Source organism: Cupressus sempervirens, chromosome 6 (assembly GCF_028749045.1).
Source record: "Cupressus sempervirens isolate cs-2001-9-10 chromosome 6, ASM2874904v1, whole genome shotgun sequence".
In the NCBI taxonomy this organism is placed as follows: domain Eukaryota; kingdom Viridiplantae; phylum Streptophyta; class Pinopsida; order Cupressales; family Cupressaceae; genus Cupressus; species Cupressus sempervirens.
In genome coordinates, this window is record NC_143123.1 from 413,437,135 (window position 1) to 413,456,749 (window position 19,615).

At 35.8% G+C, this 19,615-nt stretch overlaps 1 pseudogene across 1 annotated transcript; it reads left to right on the forward strand.

Annotated features, from left to right (window-relative positions):
- The first annotated feature begins 986 nt into the window (after positions 1-986).
- LOC149552820 (hypersensitive-induced reaction 1 protein-like) lies at positions 987-4,594 on the forward strand (annotated as a pseudogene). The gene is made up of 7 exons (XR_016353376.1): positions 987-1,256; positions 1,385-1,584; positions 1,825-1,941; positions 2,241-2,332; positions 2,680-2,776; positions 3,295-3,308; positions 3,999-4,594. The product of XR_016353376.1 is annotated as a hypersensitive-induced reaction 1 protein-like (transcript).
- Positions 4,595-19,615: the final 15,021 nt, after the last annotated feature.

Below are 19,615 nucleotides of genomic sequence, written 5' to 3' on the forward strand. Positions count from 1 at the left end.
ATCTTAATGTTTGAAATCTATTTTGATTTGTTTCAAATTGAATCTTTTTTATGAAATATTGAGATATGATTGAGCAATTTGTGAGGATATTGAAACTAATTTGTTTTTGACATATGTTGCAGGATAATGTTTTTGTGACAGTGGTGGCCTCTATTCAATACCGTGCCCTTGCAGAAAAGGTTGTAATGCAAAAAACAACATGAGTGATACAGGGAACTTATTCAGGCCTACGTATTTGATGGTAATGTTTTGAATTTTTTTTATTCAAAGTATAATTGTAAATGAATATGTTGTGCAACTATGGTTATGAAATTGGTCAGTGATTTTTAGAATTAATATGAAATCCTTGACCCACATCTCTTATAGAATTGTTGTTATGTCGTAGGGGCTCTCTAGTCTCTTTTCTTTGTGGCCAGGTCTCTATATTTGATGAAGTAAAAATCACTAAAAATATCCACCACAAAATTTTAAAAATTGTGTCAAAAAAATAAATTTAGAAGGTGGAACATCTAAGATCAAACACACTACAAAATTTATAAGAGCACTCACCTTAAAATAAAAATCTCTAAGAAGTACCACTCTAATATTAAAAAAGTTCTAGAAGAACTTAAAATGAAAAACCTACTTACTTTTTCTCTCTAATTTTTCTGTTTAAAAATTAATCTTGAAATAATTGTTTAGAACCAAGTAGCAATATCAGCATTGTATAAGACCGAATTTCACACAATAGGCTTAACAACTATGAAGGCACAAGTGCCTAAAATAAGCCTACCAACCATAGGGCCTCAATATTAGCTTCAAATAAAAAAATTAAGATGAACCTTAATATAAGATATATTCTAATCCTCAACAGTCAATGACTTGCTAAGTGTACAGGCATACTCGTCAAAACAATTAAGAAAAGTGTAGCTTATCTCTTTTATAACCATATTTAAAAAGAAAATATAATAAAAACATTATTACGATTGCTCATACGTTCTCGGCGTTTATTGCTTTCACCAGTAAAGATTACAATTTGCTCTGTAAACTGCGCCGACTCACACAATGCATATTTTCCATAGATAAAAACGGGCAACAGACGATGAATTTCCCTTGATAAAAGCAGCAGCAACAATATACAAAAGAAATATTAGCGATTTTTTATATAGAAATTCGGGTTTTATTGTTTTAACCATTTCGCAGCTTTGGGAGCGTCAACGATCATCTATATACGACTTCTGTACTCAATTCGTTGCAGAGAAAGATATTACAAAGTGGTAGAAAGCTCCTCTAATTCGCATATTAAGAAATATAGCTAGGCCTTTGTTTTGATTGTTTAGTTGCAGAGGTTGCTAGAACTAGTGTTGTTATGTTGAAGATTTAATTTTTCATTTGATTGCTGCAGTGATAAAGAAAATGGGTCAGCTATTTTGTTGCACCAAGGTGGATCAGTCAACAGTGGCCATGGTGGAGAGATTCGGAAGGTTTAAGGAAGTGTTTGAGCCGGGGTTGCACTGTGTGCCTTGGGTTTTTGGAATTCAAATTAGAGGTCATCTTTCCTTAAGATTACAGAAACTGGATGTTCGCTGTGAAACAAAGACAAAGGTATGCCTTTAAAATAATCTCTTGCACCATTATTTTGATAATAGATCAGAAAATGTTGATCAAAAAACTTTTAATTCAATTTACTTTGAAAATTTTTATACTAATGTCCATAGATTGTTGAGATCTGATGTTTTAATGTTTAAACTCTCTTTTGGTTTGTTGCAAATTGAAACTTTTTTTTATGAAATATTGAGATACGATTGAGCAATTTGTGGGGATATTGAGAGTAATTTGTTGCAGGATAATGTTTTTGTGACTGTGGTTCTGTTCAATACCGTGCCCTTGCAGAAAAGGCCAGTGATGCTTTTTATAAGCTGAGTGATACAAGGGGACAGATTCAAGCCTATGTATTTGATGGTAATGTTTTGAAAAAGATTTGATTCAGAGTATAATTGTCTAAAATGAATGAGTTGTGCAGATATGGTTATGAAATGGCTCAGTGATTTTCAGAATTAATATGAGATCTCTGACTCACATCTGTTATAGAATTGTTGTTTGATATATATGATCTAAATTTGATATACAGCCTGGACAAATTTAATCAGGAAATCATCTCTTACTCTGCCTTTTAAATATGATTAGAGCAATGACCAACAAATTTCAGATTATGAAGCATGATTTGAGCGCATTAACTTGTTTCATTGTTTGATCTACAGTTATCCGTTCAAGTGTTCCACTGATGAATTTGGATGATGCTTTTGAGCAAAAGAGTGAGATTGCTAAAGCTGTTGAAGATGAACTTGAAAAGGTTGGGAAAGTTTCGAGCCCATTTATATTCATTGTTAAATATATGTTGTCAACTGGGCACTGTAATCTATTTCACAAATATCACACAAAGATTAATCATTTTATTTTATATGTTTCTGACATATACGGGTAGCGCTGGTGCGACACGCCCACCGGTACTACGGGGACGGGGGAGACTAGAGCCCGTGACCAATCTTCTGCAACAGGAAAGATTTAGCCAACCGAGCTAGGACCCCCACCCAGAAATTTGTATGCTTTGATTTGTTCTTCATATTTGTTTTAAAAGAAGCAAGTATTAAGAGAATTCTGAATGATGTATGATTGAATCTTGGTTGTTTGTGATTACAGGCAATGTGAAATTATGGATTTGAGATAGTGCAGACACTTATTGTAGATATTGAACCCGATAAGCTTGTGAAGAGAGCAATGAATGAAATAAATGCAGGCAAGTAGTCAAATTGGAATTTCACATTCAGTAATGAGCACGCTTTGTTATTATTTTTAATTTTTCTTTGATAAGCCACGTGCCTATTATTGACTTAACTCCTCTAGACAGATATGCATGATCTTTTATTGTTTTTATAAGCTTGCAATTCCATAAAGCTTTCCAATCTGGCTATTTTATATAGCTTGGGATTACATTTTGCTTTACACACAAATCAGCAGTTTTGGTAAGCCTGCCACAATTGATTCATTAGACTTTTCCCAAGTTGGAAATCCTTAAATCCCTCTTGAAAGTTTGAAACCAATTCTCTTCTTATATCTAATTTTAACTTAGCTGCCACCCATCTCCAAAATCCATAACCGGTTGTTTCTTCACACTCGATATCTGATTTTAGGAAAACTAACTCTGTCAGCTTCAACTTTGCTCATATGCTAGTTTTTATTTCTGTTTTGTTTGTTCATCCAAGTACTATTTGTATTTCATGATGATTCACTGAACATTCTAGCATTTCATAACAGCTGCCAGAATGAGGGTGGTGTTGAGATAATGGGTGTTGCACACATTGCATAATATTGTTATTTTATTATTTTATTTTATTATGTAATGTTGTACCTAGATGGACGTGCAACATGTAAAGATTCCCATGGAATATTCTTGATGAGTTGTATTGTAACATTGTGATAATATTTGATGTAATTATTTAATATTGGGGAAAAGAATTAAATGTCCAATATTAAATGTGGGGTCAGTGGGTTAGGTAGCACATGGTTTATGTAATACCACTTGGTGGTTTTGTGGGACTTGCTACTATATAAGCAGCCACAAGGGTAGTTGTTGTAGAGAGAGAAAGAGTGAGAAAGGCAAAAGTCGAGCGGGACAAGGCTTGACAGGTTGGCCAAGGGAGATTTGTGAAGGTTGGAAGCATGGCATGGGATGTGTGGATTCATGCTTGTTCACATAGTTTGCTCGGTTGTGGCTATGGCCATGAAGGCTTCCATGGTTGTATAGCAATGGTATTTTTGCTGAATAATACATGGCGATGGATGCTTTTGGAGGCTGGGTTTTTCCCTCAATGAGGGTTTCCCAGGGTATATCTTGTGTCACAATTTTGTGGGTATGTTGTCTATTCTCTTGTATGTGGTTTTTAATTTCATGTTTATTTCAGATCTATTATGGGTTATGTGGAAATGGTTATATTCTTTGTTGCCAAGTTTCCTTACAGGTGGCAACACAAGAAAAGGAAGAGGCAGAGAAGATATTACAAATAAAGAGAGCAAAGGGGGAAGCAGAGTCAAAGTATCTGGCAGGAGTAGGCATTGCAAGGCAAAGGTAGGCAATTGTGGATGGGCTGAGAGAGAGTGTACTTGCATTCTCAGGGAATGTGCCTGGCACAAGTGCAAAGGATGTGATGGACATGGTGCTGATGACATAGTATTTTGACACAATGAAGGAGATTGGAGCACATTCAAAGTCATCAGCAGTGTTCATACCACATGGTGTTGTTCATGATGTTGCTCACCAGATCAGAGATGGTCTACTCCAGGGCTCACATGCTTCTCCTGAATAGATGATCATTCAGTGCAATGTCATAGCATGTTTTCTAAATTTCTTTTACTGCTTCCTTTTTAGATTTCATCTTATCTGACGAAATGTTGACTTTGGAAAATTATCATATTATTGTTGACTTTCCATCCATTATATTTGGATGCTTTGAATATTATGCCTGTCTTATCTGGTTGTCACTGTTGATGACTGAGACTATAAAAGATTGGATCCACAAACATTCATTTTTTAAATTTATGCTTTCATTGGGTTGAAGATTAGAATCAATAGTTTGCATACGTCATTTGTTTGTTACATAATGATAGAAGTCCTCTGATATCTTTGATTTAATTTGGTAAAAATCATTTCATTGCAAAGTCGTAAAGCACAGATTATGTTTGAGTTGAAACGCTAGGTTAAGATTTTAAATTTTATATGTAGATACAATTTTTTAAATAGATAGTATTTTAGAATGCTTTGCTTATATATTATTTTATATTTTTTGAGTTATATTTGGAGTTTGAGTTAGATGGTAGATACATTTCTTTTTAGGTAGATGCACAAGTGTTTGAGTTACATTCTTCAATAAAAGAGGGGTTGAAATTTACTTAACTTTAGGAACAGTACAAAACAAGGGCATCACATAGTCCTATCAAGATTCACCAAGAGGCTGAGATGATGAGACAAATCTAAACATAAATGTCTCTTATCCACAATTTTCCAATATTGCATATGTTTTGTATTTCATTTAGCAAGACAATATGCTTTCCACTCCACTCCCTAGAGATAATGAGTAAAAGTAAAAGAACGCAATGAAATACACATCTCAAGAATCTAAGGTCAAGTGCCAACAACCACTCTCAGAATGTTGCCAAGTTAACAAATGCACAACCACCTGCAAATTCCATCTCATAGATAATGTTTACTCCAGCCATGTGCATTTTCCACATCATACAAAATAACAGTTGCCTCCAAGCATAAACTGATCAATTCCCAAAATATCTTTACTATGTTATTTTTATATTTAATTTAAGTATTCTTTTATATTATTTATGTCATGGGTATGTGCAGGATCATGGTCAACCAAACTATGGCCTTAAGTGGCAGTGAAAAACCAACAAATCAGAGTTATGTCAATTTGACACATAATTTTAAAGTGGTTCTAAAATTTATATCAAAAAGTTGTAAGAAAATAATCTGTAAGAAATTGAATGTAGTTTCTAAACTACTAGGCCTTATCTAGACAAAAAAAATATTTGATTGGTCAAAAGTTTGGATTTTAATGCAGTACTACGAAAATTTCAGGGCGAAAATAAAAAGTAGGTGTATGTCTGACCACCTTAAACAAAATCAAATGATAATATTTTTTAATATAATTATAGATATAAAAAGTAGACTCATGCTCAGATGTGACACACATTTTAGGGTATTTTTATTCCAAATAAATAATTAAATACAAATTTTCTACTAAAATTTTTTCAGAATAAAAAAACTTCTATGTCTGACCACCTTAACTAATTGAAAACTTTACCAAATTAATTTTTTTTTCCCTTATACTAGGTGAAGCATAGAATGTGACACAACTTTTGAATTTCAAAAATGTTATACCGTTTGAAAGTTATAGCTATTTTTAAATCAGTGTGTCAATCAACTCTTTACAATCATCTTCATCGAAAATTAACTAATAAATACTTTGAATATTTATGCTTCTGGTGAGATTGTGTGAAATTTTATAGCATCAACATTTCGAATCATACTACATGATCCATCATCAGAATGAGAGAGCTAAGAAACAAAAATCCTGATGATGGATCATGTAATATGATTCAAAATGTTGATGCTATAAACTTTCACACAATCTCACCAGAAGCATAAATATTCATAGCATGGATTGTGGAAATCTATTACAATTAATAAATACTAATCAAACTCAGAATTTGACAGCAATTATATCGATGGAATCTTGAGAGTGTTATAAAAAAAACCTTTTCATGTCATTTAATTTCGATGAAAATAATATTGTCAAATGGCTTCTCGAAGTCTAAGTGTCAAAGAAACCTTTCTCAAACATGTTTTTTGGGTTTACCAAATAGGTTTGGTAAATACCAAGCCTAATCGGATAACCGATTTCAAATTGGGTATCCAATTACAGATCGGATACCCGATATGAAATCGGGTATATGAAAAGTCTGAATTTTCCAATTAGGAGGGAAACCACCTACATTGCAAATTTTGGAGGGAAAAAAAAGGGAAATGAAAATTTGGGAAGTGTAGGCATTATTATTATTACACATGATTATGATTATTATTATTGAATATAATATAGTTATAAATATAATTATTATTATAACTAAATATAATATAGTAATATATATGATAAATATTATTATTATTATTAAATATAATATTGTCATGAAATGCACTGAAAGGGGCCATAGGTTAACTTATGACCCCTCTCTACGCATTTCATGACAACATATGTCCCTAGGGCCCTTAGTGACCCCTTTCGACGCATTCCCAATGGGTCCCTAGGGGCCCTAGGGCCCTTAGGGACATATGTTGTCATGAAATGCATTGAAAGGGGTCATAGGTTGATCCCTCTCAACACATTTGAACCAATCAAATGCATCCCTAGGGGCCCCTAGGGACATATGTTGCCATGAAATGTGTTGAGAGGTGTCATAGGTTAACCTATGACCCCTCTCAACACATTTGAACTAACCAAATGCATTCCTAGGGGTCCTAGAGCCCCTAGGGACATATGTTGTCATGAAATATGTTGAGAGAGGTCATAGATTAACCTATGATCCCTCTCAATGCATTAGAACTAACCAAATGTGTTCCTAGGGGTCCTAGGGCCCCTAGGGACATATGTTATCATGAAATGCATTAAGAGGGGTCATAGATTAACCTATGACCCATCTTGATGCATTGGAACCAACCAAATGCATCCCTAGGGGCCCTAGGGCCCCTAGGGACATTAGTTGTCATTAAATTCATTGAGAGGGGTCATAGGTTCGACACATTGGAACCACTCAAATGTGTCCCTAGGGGTCCTAGGGCCCTTAGCGACATATGTTGTCATAAAATGTGTCGAGAGGGGTCATAGATTAATCTATAACCCCTCTCGACACATTGGAACCAACCATAATGTGTCCCTAGGGGCTCTAGGGCCCCTAGAGTCATATGTTGTCATGAAATGCATCAAGACACATTCGAACCAACCAAATCAATCCTAGGGGTCCTAGGGCCCCTAGGGACATACGTTGTCATGAAATGCATTGAGACCTATGACCCGTCTCAACACATTCGAACCAACCAAATGCATCCCTAGGGGTCATAGGGGCCCTAGAGACATATGTTGTCATGAAATGCATAAAAGGGGTCATATATTAACATATGACCCCTCTCGACACATTGGAATCAACCAAATGTATCCCTAGGGGCCCTAGGGCACCTAGGGACATAGGTTGTCATGAAATGCATTGAGAGGGGTCATAGGTTAATCTATGACCCCTCTCAATGTATTCAAACCAACTAAATCAATTCCTAGGGGTCCTAGGGACATATGTTGTTATTAAATGCATCGATAGAGGTCATAGGTTAACTTATGACCCCTCTTGATGCATTGAGACCAATCAAATGTGTCTCTAGGGATTCAAGGACCCCTAGGGACATATTTTATCATGAAATACATTGAGAGGGGTCATAGATTAACTTATGACTCCTTTCAATGCATTAGAACCAACCAAATGCATCTATAGGAACCCTAGGGCCCCTAGGGACATACATTGTCATAAAATGCACTGAGAGGGGTCATAGGTTAACCTATGACCCCTCTCAATGCATTCGAACCAACCAAACTAGTCCCTATGGGTCCTAGGGCCCCTAGGGACATACATTATCGTGAAATGCGTCAAGAGGGGTCATAAGTTAACCTATGACCCCTCTTGATGCATTCAAACCGACCAAATGCATCCCCAGGGGTTCTAAGGCCCCTAGGGACATACATTGTCATGAAATGTGTTGAGAGGGGTCATAGGTTAACCTATGACCCCTTTCGGCACATTCAAACCAACCAAATGGATCATAGATAATAATAATAATAATAATAATAACAATAATAATATATGTTTTCTATACTATATTTAATAATTATAGTAAAAATTATAATAATATAATATAATAATCATAAATATATGTATATATATATATATTAATATATTATATTTATAGGTCATAATAATAATAACAATAATAACATAGATTATGTTATTATAATTAATAGTAATAGTAAAAATCATAATAATATAATATAATATCATATATTATAATAATCGTATATAAATCATATATAATAATAATAATCATATTCATTCATATATATATATATATATATAGTAATGAAATTTGTTTACATTGCCCATAATTCCTTCCAAAATTTGGAATCAATATTGGGTACTCGATCTAATATCGGATATCCGATTTAAAATCAGGTATCTGATATAAGATCGGAGACTTGATAATACTGGCATGATTTTTCCAACATATTCCCTGTTACTGCAGACCTGACAATATCACTTTTTGCAGACCATTTTCACATGTTTTGGGAAAATTGACTTTTTGGGGCCCATACGATTAGAAAAGGTTCGATAATATATCATTAGGTGTTTGATATTGTCATCTGAATGGAGAGTAGTAGTCATCGAAAGGTTAAACACAAAAGAAAAGTATTGAATGAATACATTGTAGCATATAGGGAAAGGGACAAGCTAAATCACTGAAGGAAGAGACAAGGTATGTTAAATGTGAGTCAAGTTGACGATGTATTGGTTGAAGGTGAAATCACAGAGTCGGATAATGAATATGTGCAGTTGGGGAATGAAAATGTACCAATTGATAATGATAATGCCGAGATTAAAAATTTAGATAATGAAATGCTACCAAGTCATAATGTAAATTGCATGATTGACCATGTCGAACATGACAATGCACAGGAACCTTACATATCTCCTAATTATAATCGACATGAAGGTTCTAGAACACCAAAATGGATAATTGAAATTGATGAAACAATTATTACCAATTTGGAAAGGAAAAAATTAAAAAGAACTATTCAATTATGGGCTTCAAGACTATATAGGATGTTTTTCAACAACAAGACAGTGGTGGAGCAATGTCAACTTTTCATGCACTTATTAAAGATGCAAAAGATGAGACCTATGCTTTCAAATTGAAGATTCGTGTCAATAAAAAATTGGAAAGAAATGCTATTATTGTGAAGAATCTTTTCAGTGCTCTCAATAGCATTGGAAAAAATAGCAGGGAGAAGGATAAGAGAGTTTCTCAAAGGGTTATTATAACCTCTTTGGTAAGTCATCATTTGAGAAAAGGTAGATATATGAGACAAACTTGTATTGACTTGAACCTAAATTGTACTACTTTGAGAAGAGCACTTAGTAGATGTGAGAGAATTGATGATCCTCTTCAAAATGAAACATGGGCTTTTGATGGAAGAATTCCACATTTTGATAGGAAGCTATTTGATGATGTAAAGGAAGAAATCACATAATTTTGGCACTCTAGCTCAAGAGTATCACTCGATGCTAAAGATTTTTTAAAGTTGAGAATTGGCATCAGAGACCACATGCTACATCTTAAACATTATTTGGAGGTAAGTCAAACTATGTTGTTCAAACAATTTAGAGAGAGTCCTCAAAGTTTTCATATATCACAAAGGGCTTTTGAATCTTTGAAGCCATTTTATTATGTGCCACTTAAAATTTGAAATACATGTTGCAAATATCATGTCGAGTTTTCTATGCACCATGAACTATTATGCTCCATTCATTCTATTTTGCATAGTAAAGAAATGTTGAAAAATTGTGGTGTTAGTGGTTTTCCAAAATCATCAAGAGACTTGCTAGATCAATTTTTATGTTGAAGAGTTGATGGTTGTTTCTTTTATAGAAATGTTTACTTAAATAAGAAGTGTTTAGAATGTGGTGGCTTATCCAAGTTTGAAACATGTTTTCATGAGGGTTGCAAACAAGATCTTGGGAAGACAATAGTAAAAAAAAAAGATATATGAAATGGTAAAATACACATTGAAGAGTGGGGGTGAGGGCTCTAGATGTGAATTGGTTGCAAAAGAAATCAGCATGGTTAGTTTTATTTCAGATTTCAAGATAAATCTTTTCTACAAGTATACAAGACATAGTCACAAGTCTTAGTGGTTGGATCAACAATTCACAATGTGTAAGGAGACTTTTCCCATCGGCACTATTATATCAGTTGTTGACTTTGCTGAGAACTACACATTGCAGCTTCAAAATGAGACACAATCTTAGTATTACAACTCCATTCATATTGTTATTTTCATCCACATAACATATAGACACGCCCCTGATAGTGCAGAAGATAATCAGAAGATTATTAGAGAGTATCATTTTTATATGAGTGATGATAGATCTCACTCTCACAAGTTTGTGCAACATTTTTTTGAGAATTATTTTGATTTCTTACATAAGCATGCAATTACTATGGATAGACATATCATTTGGTCAGATAATTGTATAGATCAATTGAAGAATCCTCTCATGTTTTATCAGTTGTGTAGAATGCACATAGAGAGGGGGGTGCCTCATATTTAGAGTTTTTTTGAGTTTGGCCATGGGAAAGGGGAACATGATGGAGCAGGGGCATGTGTGAGGAGAGCTCTAGTTAAGGAGCAATTGAATATTTCAGGAGCAGAGCTTCTTGATGCTTGTAGCATTGTTGATTGGTATAATTCAACATTATCACAGGAGAGAGTCTTGATTCAATAGTACGTAGGTTCTTTTGGTTGGTTGAGGAAGGGCCCATAGGTGATAGATTAGATTTTGCTATAGTGAGAGACTCATAAAAAATACATTCATTTTGAAGCTCTGATTTTAGTACATGGACCATTTGAATATGACAACTAGTTTACATTTTTCCTAGTTATTTTCAGTGTGATTGGGATCACTATGAGTCAAGTGAATGGGTGGACACATGCGATCCACATTATCTTACTCCATTTTCTATCATACCCTCTATCAAAAATGATGACATGAAAAGTTCACTTGAGCATAACCATCCATCAGATCTTCTTTAGCCAGGACATGTCTTTGCATTAGTTGCACCATAGGGGAATGATGAGAAATCAAATTATTGGTTAGCACATTGTGTAAGAAGTAAAAAAATATTTCATGACTAATGACAGATGATGATGGATTCACATATTCTAGTGGTTTAGTGGTTGTCACTAGAACATGACTGCAGACATACATGCTTAGAAGGAATGGAATTCCTACATTCGAAGACTATCAGAAGCACAAAATAATTCTCATATATTTGCATCTTATTATAGAAAAAAATGTAAAGTTGTTCAAGCATCAAGGAAGACCAAAGTAAAGAACTTTTTACTATTACTAATGCTAATCATGAAGCCCTATTTGAAACCCTAAAATAGAGAGAGGACCCTACTTGAACACTCGACTAGGTATATTTACTTATTATCTTATTTTTAATGATTTAGTGAATTGATGATTATCTTGTTTAATACTATAAGTTACTAATATTTTTTATGATATTGGAATGTAGGTACATCATAAAGAGCAGTCGTGCATGAAGATAAAAAACTAAATAAGGAGCAGAATAAAGAAAAATCTATTCTATTTTTGACACTACAATTTTTGACAATACTTTTATTGACACTACGATTTTTGGCAGTTGTGTATTGATGTAATAATGGTGAAATACTTGAGATATTGTAAATGTAAACTTGTTCATTTAATGTAAGAAACAAAGATGATTTTACTTAATGCAATTTATGTGGAGGGACATAAAAAATGATGATTTTAATACATACTAACACCAAACTTGCAATGTTCCCAATGCAAAAAACTTGAGAGAGGTAAAAAATAATATTTGTTCTTAATACTAACCCTATTGACACCCTTGTTCTAGCCACAAAGAGCCTCCATCCTCCATGGTCACCACATACTAAGGAGTCTCCAAGGTGCTCTAAGTGCGTATGAAGGTCAATCTTTCAAGGGTCATAACTTGGAGCTCGTGGGGGCTATCAATGAAATGTTGAATGTTACAAGATGGTCATATTGAGGTATAAAATAACCTATCTCATTTTTGAGAGATCATTTTCTATTTGGATTTGGCACAACAATCTCACTCGATGCCAAAACTCGCAGTGTTCCTTAGTTCATAAGTGCACTAAAGTGTAACTTTGAAACCGCATCTTAGCATTGAATCATCAATGCCATTAGCTCCAGATGGGTATGTGAACCCTAGTAACACCCGTTTTCTACCCATAGAGAGCCTCCATCATCCAAAGCCACTCCATACCAAAGAGTCTCCAAGGTGCTCTAAGTGTGTATCAAGGTCGATCTTCTAAGGGTCATAACTTAGATCTCGTGGGGGCTATCAATCAAATCTAAAATGCTACAGGATGGTCATGTCAAGGCTTAAATTAACCTATCTCATTTTTGAGAGATCACATCCCGTTTGGATTCAACATAATGATCTCGCTCGATGTCAAAACTCGTAGTGTGCCTTAGTTCATAAGTGCACCACAACGTAACTTTGAAACCACTGATCTTGGAATTGAATCATTAGTACAGTTAGCTCTAGATGGTTAGTCAAACCCTATTAACACCCTTGTTTTGGTTGTAGAGAGCCTCCATTGTGTGCAGCCACCCTATATTGAAGAGTCTCCAAGGTGCTTTAAGTGCGTATCGAGGTCGATGATCTGAGGGTCATAACTCAAAGCTCATGGGGACTATCGATGAAACTTTGAATGCTACAAGATGATCATGTCAAGGCCTAAAATAACCTATCTCATATTTCAAGATTCACATTCTATTTAGGTTTGGCACAACGATCTCGCTTGATGCCAAAACTCGTAGTGTGCCTCAATTCATAGGTGCACCACAATGTAACTTTGAATCCACTAATCTTGGCATCAAATCATCAATACCATTAGCTTTAGATGGGTGGGTGAATCCTAGTGACACCCTTTTTCTAGTTGCAGAGAGCCTCTATCATCTACGACTACCCCATACTGAAGAGTCTCCATGGTGCACTAAGTGTGTATCGAGGTCAATTTTCTGAAGGTCATAACTTAGAGCTCGTGAGGGCTATCAATGAAATGTTGAATGCTATAGGATGACCATGTGAAGGCTTAAAATAACCTATCTCATTTTTCAGAGATCACATTCCGTTTGAATTTGACATAGTGATCTTGCTCGATGCCAAAACTCGCAATGTGCCTAAGTTCATAGGTACACCACAGCATAACTTTGAAACCATTGATCTTGTCATCAAATTGTCAGCATCATTAGCTCTAGATTGGTAGGTGAACCCTAGTGACACCCTTGTTTCAGCCATGGAGATCCTTCATCATTTGTGGCCACCCCATACCCAAGAGTCTTCAAGGTGCTCTAATTGCATATTGAGGTCGATCTTTCAAGGGTCATAACTCGGAGCTAGTGAGGGCTATCAATGAAACATAAAATGCTATGGGATAGTCATGCCAGGGCATAAAATAACCTATCTCATTTTTTAGATATCACTTTCCATTTGGATTTGGTACAATGATCTTGCTCGATGCCAAAACTCGCAGTGTGCCTCAGTTCATAGGTGCACCATGTCATAACTTTGAAATTGTTGATCTTGTCATTGAATCATTAGTGCCATCAGTTTCGGATGGGTGGGTGAACCTTAGTGACACCCTTATTATAGCTACAAAGAGCTTCTATCGTCCATAGCCACCTCGTATCGAAGAGTCTCCAAGGTGCTCTAAGTGCGTATTGAGGTTGATCTTCTGAAGGTCATAACTTGAAGCTCATGAGGGATATCAATGAAATGTTGAATGTTATAGGATGGTCATATTGAAGCCTAAAATAACCTATCTTGTTTTCAAGAGACCACATTCTATTTGGATTTGGTACAGTGATCTTGCTTGATGCCAAAACTCACAATGTGCCTCAGTTCATAGGTGCACCACAATGTAACTTTGAAATTGTTGATCTTGGCATCAAATAATCAGCATCATTAGCTCCAAATAGGTGGGTGAAACCTAGTGACACCCTTTTTTTGGCCATGGAGAGCATCCATCATCCATAGCCACCCTGTACCGAAGAGTCTCTAATGTGCTCTAAGTGTGTATTGAGGTCGATCTTCTAAGGGCCATAACTCGAAGCTCATGAGGGCTATTGATGAAATGTTGAATGCTACAGGATGGTCATGCCAAGGCCTAAAATAACTTATCCCATTTTTGATAGATCACTTTATGTTTGGATTCAGAACAACGATCCCACTCGATGCCAAAACTCAATGTGCCTTAGTTCATAGGTGCACCACAACATAACTTTGAAATCGTTGATCTTGGTATCAAATCTTTGGTTTCATTAACTTCGGATGGGGAAGTGAACCCTAATGAAACCCTTGTTATTGTTGTGGAGAGCCTGCATCATCTGCGGCCACCTCGTATCGAAGATCCTCCAAGGTACTCTAAGTGCGTATTGAGGTTGATATTCCGAGGGTCATAACTTGGAGATCATGAGGGCTATCGATGAAATAAAAAATTCTATAGGATAGTAATGTTGAGGCTTAAAATAACCTATCTCATTTTTAAGAGATCAAATTCTATTTGGATTCAGCACAACAATCTTGCTCGATGCCAAAACTCATAGTGTGCCTCAATTTATAGGTGCACCATAGCATAACTTTGGAACTGCTGATCTTGGCATTGAATCGTCAGTGCCATTAGCTCTAGATGGGTGGGTGAACCCTAGTGACACCCTTGTTTTGGCCATGGAGAGCATCCATCATCCACGACCACCCCATACTGAAGAGTCTCCAAGGTGCTTTAAGTGTGTATCAAGGTTGATGATTTGAGGGTTGTAACTTGGAGCTCGTGGGAGCTATTGATGAAACATCAAATGCTAAAATATAATAATTCCAAGGCCTAAAATAAACTATCTCATTGTTGAGAGATCACATTTCATTTGGAATTAGCACAACAGTCTCACTCTATGCCAAAACTCGTAGTGTGCCTCAGTTCATAGGTGCACCACGACATAACTTTGAAACCGCTGATCTTGGCAGTGAATCATCAGTGCCCTTAGCTATAGATGGGAAATAAAACCCTAGTGACACCCTTGTTCTAGTCATGAAGAGCCTCCATTGTCCATGGCCACCCCGTACTGAAGAGTCTCCAAGGTGCACTAAGTGCATATCAAGGTCAATCTTCTAAGGATCATAACTTAGAGCTCGTGAGGGTTATCGATAAAATTTTGAATGCTATAGGAAAATCATGCCAAGGAATAAAATAAACTATTTCATTTTCAAGAGATTACATTCCATTTGGATTCAGGACAACAATCTCGCTTGATGCCAAAACTCACAATGTGCCTCAGTTCATAGATGCACCACAACATAACTTTGAAACCACTGATCTTGGCATCAAATCATCAATGCGATTAGCTCTAGATGGGTAAGTGAACCCCAGTGACACTCTTATTCCAGCCATGGAGAGCCTCCATCATCCATGGCCACCCCATATTGAAGATTCTCCAAGGTGCTCTAAGTGTGTATTGAGGTTGATCTTCCGAGGGTCATAACTTAGAGCTCATGAGGGGTTTTTGATGAAATGTCAAATGCTACATGATGGTCATGCCAAGGCCTAAAATAACCTATCTCATTTTTTTGAGCAATCACATTCTATTTGGATTCAGCACATTGATCTTGCTCAATGCCAAAACTCATAGTGTGCCCCAGTGCATAGGTGCGTCACAACGTAACTTTAAAACCATTGATCTTGGCATTGAATCGTTAGTGCCATTAGCTCCAGATGGGTGGGTGAATCCTAGTGACACCCTTTTTCTAGCCACGGATAGCCTTGATCTTCTACAACCACCCCATACCAAAGAGTCTCCAAGGTTCTTTAAGTGTGTATCGAGGTCAATCTTCTGAGGGTCGTAACTTGGAGCTTGTGAGGGCTATCAATGAAATATAAAATACTATAGGATGGTCATGCTAAGGCATAAAATAATCTATCTCATTTTTGAGAGATCACATTTTGTTTGGATTCGGCACAGTGATCTCGCTCGATGCCAAAACTCATGGTGTGCCTTAGTTCATAGGTGCATTGCAATGTAACTTTGAAATTGATGATCTTGGCATCAAATCATCAACACCATTAGCTTTGTATGGGTGGGTGAACTCTAATAACACCCTTGTTTTGGCCTTAGAGAGCCTCCATCATCTGTGGCTACCCCATACCAAAGAGTCTCCAAGGTGCTCTAAGTGTGTATCAAGGTCGATCTTTCGAGGGTCATAACTCAGAGCTTGTGAGGGCTATCAATGAAATGTCAAATGCTATAGGACAATCATGATGAGGCCTAACATAACCTATCTCATTTTTGAGAGATCACATTCTATTTGAATTTGGCACAATGATCTCATTTGATGCCAAAACTCACAGTGTGCCTTAGTTCATAGGTGCATCACAACGTAACTTTAAAATCGCTAATCTTGGCATCAAATCGTCAGTGCCATTAGCTTTGGATGGGTGGGTGAACCCTAGTAACACTCTTATTTCATCTATGAAGAACCTCCATCATTTGCAGCCACCCTATACCTTAGAGTCTCCAAGGTGCTCTAAATGCATATCGAGGTTGATCTTTTGAGGGTTGTAACTCAGAGCTGGTGAGGGCTATTGATGAAACATTGAATGCTACAGGATGGTCATGTTGAGGCCTAAAATTAGCCTATCTCATTTTTGAGAGATCACATTCCATTTGGATTTGGCACAGTGATCTCGCTCGATGCAAAAACTCACAGTGTGCCTCAGTTCATAGGTGCATCACAATGTAACATTGAAACTGCTAATTTTGACATCAAATTGTCAATGCCATTAGCTCCAAATTGGTTGGTGAACCCTAGTTACACCCTTTTTCCATCCACACAAAGTCTCCATCATTTGCGGCCACCCGGTACCGAAGAGTCTCCAAGGTGCTCTAATTGCATATCGACATCGATCTTTTGAGGGTCATAACTTGGAGCTCATGAGGGATATTAATGAAATGTTGAATGCTATATGATGTTCATGTCGAGGCCTAAAATAATCTATGTCATTTTTGAGAGATCACATTCCATTTGGATTTGGCACAACAATCTTGCTTGATGCCAAAACTCATAGTGTGCCTTAATTCATAGGTGCATCACAACATAACTTTGAAACCACTGATCTTGGCATAAAATTTTTAGTTCCATTAGCTCTAGATGGGTAGGTGAACCCTAGTGACACCCTTATTTTGGCCATGGAGAGTCTCCATCATCCGCAGCCACCCCATATTGAAGAGTCTCCAAGGTGCTCTAAGTGCGTATCAAGCTTGATCTTTCGAGGATCATAACTCAGAGCTTGTAAGGGCTATCAATGAAATATTGAATGCTACAGGATGATTACACCAAGGCCTGAAATAAACCCTTACCAAGTCTAGTGAACTCATCTAATTAGGAATTTCAAGTTATAGCAAAAATTGCTCTAAATTGCAAAAGTTGCAAAAGTTGCAAAATTGTGACTTTTGCAACTTTTTCTTGCAAAGTGAAAATGAGTGCAAAGGGTTAGTTAGGGGTTTGAGCACAACCATACAAGGTTGGAAAAACCTATATAAGGTGTGAAATGACTTGGCTATAATTGTGATTTTAATGTGCTAACAACATCTAGTTGAAATTTGTTTGAGATATTGATTTTTAGTTATTTTAGAGCTATTGGTTTATCAAAACTCATACATATCAATGTCATGATATTGATGGAAGCCTTGTATCTTTCTTGCATTGCCATGTGGGCTTGGTAAGCTGAATGTGTAGTAAAGCCTCATAATAGAACTTCTCCTCATTTTTCTTCGTAAAGTTGATGTACCAGGGTGAAGGAGGTGGATTTTAGAGATTATTTCAAATTAAACATAGATGATAGCATTTCAAATTAAACATTGCATGAAAATTTGATAATAAAGGTTGTTAAAATATTATTCACAAATTATTACATTTGAATCGAATATAATAAACATGATCAAAACGAATGATATTCCATAAATATGAACAATACTCATGATCCCTGATAAATTGAACAAGATGATACTAAATTAATATGTATATCATTGTGCACATAAATGACAAAAATATATATCAAAATACATGTATCCATAGAAAATTACACAAATATATATCAAAGTTCATGTATCCATAAACAAATTACACAAATATATATCAAAATACATAGATCTATATACAAAATGTGGCTGATCATGCCATAAGAATGTGTATAATATCAATATTTCTGTAAACAATGTGGCATATGCCATCTCAAAATGTCTCATGACACATCCTATGACAACTACACTATTCTAGGCTACTGGTGGATGATCAAAATGCAACCTCTTCAATGCATTAGGTGGATCAGATGCCTCCTACATAAACAAAAAAGGAAAACCCAAAGTTAGTCTACTAAATTTATATGATTCTTTGTATCTAACATTGAATTAATCAAATGCATAATGATCCTTTTTTAATGAAGATTTAGATTATTAAAATTTCATCATAAATACCTCTCTCATCAACCTCCTGCACAAGTTAGGAGTCCTCTCATATGTCCTTGACAATGCTTGTACCTCGCTAATTGTGGACTCCTCCTCAGAATATAATGGCTGCATCAGCAAAGATACAAAACTCTGTCATCCAACCTCCTGTGCACTAGGTGTTTCCTACATATGAGATACAAAATACCAATTCTTAATATCACAAAAATTAGTTTTGAATTTATTTATGAAAATAAGAAAAATAAAAAATAAATGATACTTATACATATAATGGGGCTCTCAGTGTGAATGAAAATGCTAGAGCATCTACGATGTTGAATCTGCATGAGCACATCGCCAATAGCCATGCCCTATACAATAAAAAATATAATTAAACTTATTACACAAAGATTTTGCAAGAATGCATTGATATTTAATCAAATAGAAAGCACCTAATTACCTTTCCCTTCTCAATGGGTCCTACCTTATCCCCCACATTTTGTCCCCCATAGATAGGAGATACCTGCAAGAAAAAAGAAAGATTAGAAACCATATATGCTAAAATACCAAACAGAAAGAAAATAAGAACACGACATAATGTATCATAGATGTCTCAAGGCCAAATGAAGAGCTGAGGGTGTGGCATCATCAACCTATCTGAGCTCCTCCTTAGTTATCA